Raw genomic sequence first — 5,312 nt, forward strand, 5'->3', positions numbered from 1 at the left:
TTCATAAAAAAACCTTCTTTTATTAAATCTAAAAACCACTCACGTTGGTTTTTGGCCCAAGATTACAGGTAAATTCGTAGAAATTAAACATGAAAAACGTGTTCAATAGTGCTGAAATCTGGCCAAAGTTGGATCACTTTAATGAAAATGTTGACCTGCCCGCTGATGCTGTCGACCTCTCACCGGAAGACTGCTCGCGGGAGGACACGCCCACCTGCTGGCTGCTGCTGCCTTCAACGTCTGCTCGTATTCCTGACCACTAAGTATAATCTTTGCTCTTTTTCTAATGCGACCAAGCCCAAATTACACACGAGGAGAGACGACGTGTACTTTATTTGCATCATGAAACATTTCAACACTGCGTCGCATTATTGTGACGTTGCATTATTACGTCGCTTTGGCAGCTACTGACTGATAAACAAGTCTAGCTGCAAAGGGCCCAACCAACGGAAAATGGCAGCTTACATTTCAGGATATTCTAAGTTCACTTTTTAAGAGGTTTCAATTTTCCACCCACAGATGAATATATATCCCTCCATGCACAGATAACCTTACAAAAAATTACGTAATTCCTACCAGTACTCCCTCCATTTCTTGCGCCTCACACTTGTTGAAACCACGTCGGTCATGGAAGAGTAGCCGAATTAACGACAGACCGTTAAGGCAACAGCAGATGCAGCAGGGAGAGTGTTGTATTCTGCTGCACATCAGCCAGAAGCAGCGTGGAGATTCGTCTGCCTCCTATCGACACGAACTTGAACGCCGGAGTGTTCCTAACAGCCGCCCCGGGCCTTCCTGGACGTTAGCCTCTCCTAGGGGGTTTCGCTGCCGGAAGGGAAGGCGACAGAGGAGGCCAGACTGAACGACATGGAGGCAGTGGGTGCTTCCAGGGGGAGTGAGCTGTAGGACGGTAGGCTTCGTCGGTCACCACTGTATTTCTCCAACCGCCAGGAAACAATGGAAACCAGGGAGCAGCAGGTTAACTAGCCAACACCAGATTTGTTTAAACTGCAGTGTCCGACTCGTTTTTATGTCTGACGTCATAAAAAAAACCATAAAAATTTGTTCGCTTTCAATGATGGTGGATTCAAGTGTGTGCGCTCCAGCTCGGGAATAACAGTTTTAATGGGGATACTGCAAAAACGAGTACTTCTCTTTTGACTGTTCTATCCTCATCTTGTGTATTCTGTGATTTCCCCACGGATAGATTTGCAGTTAAACGTCCTGCGTGATGGTAATATTTCACACAGTTTTTTCAGGAACCAATCTCTGTGCAGAAGTTATAAAGAAATAACATTGATTCTAAACAGGAACAAAAGTTGAAAATAGACATACAGCAGTTCACTTGCGTTTGTTGAAAGTTACTCATGTGGAAATTGTAGATTTTTTTCCCCGTTGTGACAGCAAAACTAAAAATAACGAGTATGAGACAAATCAAGGGTTGCATGTGTTATATTTATTTTATTTCTGTCAGCTGGTCAGCAGAAGAGCACATCTGTTGCAGCAGAAGAGGTCACGTATGTCGATGTTTTCTGTCCTGTTTTTACAGCCATAGCTTCCACATGGTGTTTGTGCACCTGGAATGGACCCTTCTCACAGCGGGGAGGATATGTCACCATTATATGTGCTCAGAAAGAAGAAATGTGTCAAGTCACAATCTAAAAGTGGTGAACCGTGTCCAGGTAATCAAACCGTTAGTTTTCATACATGTATTTTTTTCCCCTTTTACGTCAATTTAGTTTCTCCTGCAGCTTCTAAACGGATGCCACAGAGAACCTGTGAACTGAATTCAGTTGGATTAGTCAAAGTAAGGATGAACTCCAAGGTAGTTTTCTCTGTCAACTGGCTGGGTTTCTTCTCTTGAAGACGTTTCGCCTTCTATCCAGAAGGCTTCTTCAGTTCTGAAATCGCTTGGGAGAGAGCTTGAAAATATATAGCCCCTGTGGACCATTTGCATGCTAATGATCCGGGTGGTCACCTGAGAGTCGTTAGCAGGGTCGTTGGTCGGGTCGTTCACCTAGTTTCTGTTGAGGTGTCTCCCCTTTGTCTGCTGGTCACATGTGATGAGTCACTGGGTCTCCTGGAATGGTGTGAATGTTTGTTTTGCTGTTGGAAGGAGTGGAGGACTGCATTGTATGTGGGTGATAGGAAGTGCCTCAGGCCACCACCTCTGTTCAAGGATGGTTTCTCCAATTTAACATGGATAGCTTCCTTAACCCCCCTTTCAAACCAGCGGTCTTCTCTGGCCAGTATCCTTACTTGGCTGTCCTCGAAGGAGTGCCCACTCTCCTTTAAGTGTAAGTGGACTGCTGAATCCTGACCCGAAGAGGTGGCACGTCTGTGTTGTGCCATTCTTCTGTGGAGAGGTTGTTTGGTTTCCCCAATGTACAGTTCCTTGCATTCCTCCTGGCACTGTACAGCATAGACAACATTACTTTGTTTGGGTCTTGGTGTCTTGTCCTTTGGGTGTACTAACCTCTGTCTGAGAGTGTTGCTGGGTTTGAAATGAACCGTATATCGTGTTTCTGGAGGATCCTCCTAAACTTCTCCAGACTCCAGACAGGTAGGGGATGGAAACGCTGCGACGTTTGTTTCTCTCCTCCTCTCCTTTGCTGAGGTCTCGCTTTCTTGAGGTCCTGGTGAAGGCCCAGTCTGGGTAGCCACATGTTTTGAGAGCTGTCTTAATGTGGTCCTGTTCCTTCTTTCTGCCTTGGGATGTGGTGGGTATTTCTCTGGCCCGGTGTTGGAGGGTTCTGATCACTCCCAACTTGTGTTCCAGTGGATGGTGAGAGTCAAACTGGAGGTACTGGTCAGTATGTGTAGGTTTTCTGTGTAGACTTCGATGGTGAGATTTCTGTCCTCAGTGATCTTGACCGCGCAGTCCAGAAAGGCCAGACTGTTTCCTTTTACATCTTCCCGGGTGAATTTTACATGTTCGTCTGTTTCGTTGAGGTGATCGGAGAAAGCTTCCAATTCTTGTGTTTGAATTTTGACCCAGGTGTCATCCACATACCTGAACCAGTGGCTTGGCGCAGTTCCTGTGAAGGATGTCAGGGCCTGGGATTCCACCTTCTCCATGTATAGGTTGGCAACTATAGGGGATACTGGTGAGCCCATGGCACAGCCATGTTTCTGCCTGTAGAAGCCTTCTCTGTACTGGAAATAAGTGGTGTTCAAACACAGGTCCAGCATGGTGCAGATTTGGGCCGGTGTTAAGGTGGTTCTTTCTGTAAGGTTCTTGTCCAATAGAAGGTGCTTGTGGATGGTGTCTATGGCGCTGGCGGTGGGGATGCACGTGAAGAGTGACGTGACATCATAAGATACCATAGTCTCTTCTGGAAGTAGTGTGAGTCCAACGACTTTTTGAGCAAAGTCTTGGGAGTTTTTGATGTGGTGTGGGGTCTTGCCAACCATGGGAGACAAGATGGAGGCCAAGTATTTGGAAATGTTGTAGGTTACAGAATTGATACTGCTTACTATGGGTCTGAGAGGGGTCCCTGGTTTGTGGATCTTGGGCAATCCATAAATGCAAGGGATGGTTTCTCCTGGATATAGACGGTAGTATTGTGGTCTGTCAATGGCTTTATCCTTTTCCAGCTTCTGTAGTAAGTCTACCACCTTCTTCTTGTATGAGCTGGTGGGGTCCCGCTTGAGTTTCTCATATGTGGCGGTATCTGTCAGGAGACTGAGTATCTTGGTGTCATAGTCAGTGGTATTAAGTACGACCGTGCACCTACCTTTGTCAGCTGGTAAGATGGTGATGTTCTTGTCCTTGGCTAAGGATGCAATGGCCCTTCTTTCCTCATTCGTGATATTGGAGGTGGGAGGTTTTGCACTCGCAAGAGCGGCTGTTACCTTGAGTCTGATCTGTTCTGCTTCTGCTTCCGGGAGTTTGTTGTTTCTGATGGCAGTCTCAGTGGCTGTGATGAGTTCGACAGTCGGTACCTCTTCAGGGGTGACTGAAAAATTCAAACCTTTGGACAGCACTTCCTCCTCGGTTTGTGTGAGCTCCCTGTCTGATAGGTTTTTTACCCATTTCTCCCGTTGTGAGTCAGACAGGGATGTGTCATGGTTGGAGAAAGGGTTGGTTCCGCTGGGGTTGTGTTTTGCCAGTAGGGTGGTGAATTTTCGGATCTGACGTTCCTTGGTCCTGGTGTGTTGGTTGTACTGAGTCCTGGAAACGAGTTTGGCTATTTCTTCCATTACTTCAGAAGGGAGCAGTAGGTGTAGTTCCTCCCTTCTTTCGTCTAACTTAGCTTCCAGGGTGTTTATGGTAAAGTGGATTTGTCTGATCCTTTCATTGAGTAAGCGTTTTTCCGTCATGTGAAGAATTACCTGGGCTCTGTGTCCTTTTACTGTTGATCTGATGCGTAGACAGGTGGGAGTCATCTTCTGCTGTCGACATCTGAGGTTGTAGCGGAGGTGGTTCTTAAAGTCCGCTAACTTCTTGGCTGTTTTCTCAAGCTCTCGCACCAACCGAAGGGTATCTTCCTGTAAACGGAATAATAATAAGTCAGCGCTCTGCAGGACTCTGCTTATTTCCAAATGTATGTAATCCAAATAAATTCTGTAGGAGGTATGGCAGGAGGTATGAGGACTGAAGGTCCAAGAAGTGCATGAAAGATAAGTAATAATATAGTGTGAGAATTCCAATTTAAATGACATCAACTCGGGTTTCTGTCATTACTTGCACCACTTCTACCACCATTTACAATTAAAACAGCAATAGAAGTGGTGTTATAAATGGTAATTGCCGTAAAATGATAGTGAAATAAGTGATGCCAGTAACCAAATATCCTTTTTATATGATAGTATTTACCTAATCAACACAACATTAAAAAAACAGTGAATATAAAGTAACAAATGAGAATGATATAATAATGTATGGATGCTATTTTCTCCTTCCACCCAACACCTTCACAGATGCCCCTGAAGAGCGATGAAGATGAGGCCCAGAATGCTCAGAGTGAGGCCAACCCGGAGAGGACGGCCAGTGGTCGGGTGCAGCGAGCCTCGGCCCAGGTGGCCAACTTTCACCTGGCTGAGATCGCCAACAATGAGCTGCCCAAAGACTGGCCCAAGAGGAAGTTTCAGTCGGACCTGGTGCCTGATGATAAAAAGGTGAGGACATCTGGAAGGACAGACGCGGGACATTCTGTTGTGCTCGTTCACGTTTTTATGTCTCCTAGTTGAAGTACGCCCGGCCGGGCCTGCCCGCCTTCAGCCAAGATGTGCTGAGGAAGTGGAAGAATGAGGTGAAGCTGCGGAGGAAGGTCAAATGTCCCAACCAGGTAGAAGATGCTTCATCTTAA

The 5,312-nt window shown here is 46.1% G+C and overlaps 1 long non-coding RNA gene across 1 annotated transcript; it reads left to right on the top strand.

The window, feature by feature from the left end:
• The first annotated feature begins 393 nt into the window (after positions 1-393).
• On the top strand, positions 394-1,825 carry LOC130519634 (uncharacterized). The gene is made up of 3 exons (XR_008948396.1): positions 394-910; positions 1,550-1,682; positions 1,752-1,825. It is a non-coding gene; the product is annotated as an uncharacterized LOC130519634 (long non-coding RNA).
• The last annotated feature ends 3,487 nt before the right edge of the window (positions 1,826-5,312 follow it).

The sequence above is a fragment of the Takifugu flavidus genome, unplaced genomic scaffold (assembly GCF_003711565.1).
Source record: "Takifugu flavidus isolate HTHZ2018 unplaced genomic scaffold, ASM371156v2 ctg1033, whole genome shotgun sequence".
Lineage (NCBI taxonomy): Eukaryota > Metazoa > Chordata > Actinopteri > Tetraodontiformes > Tetraodontidae > Takifugu > Takifugu flavidus.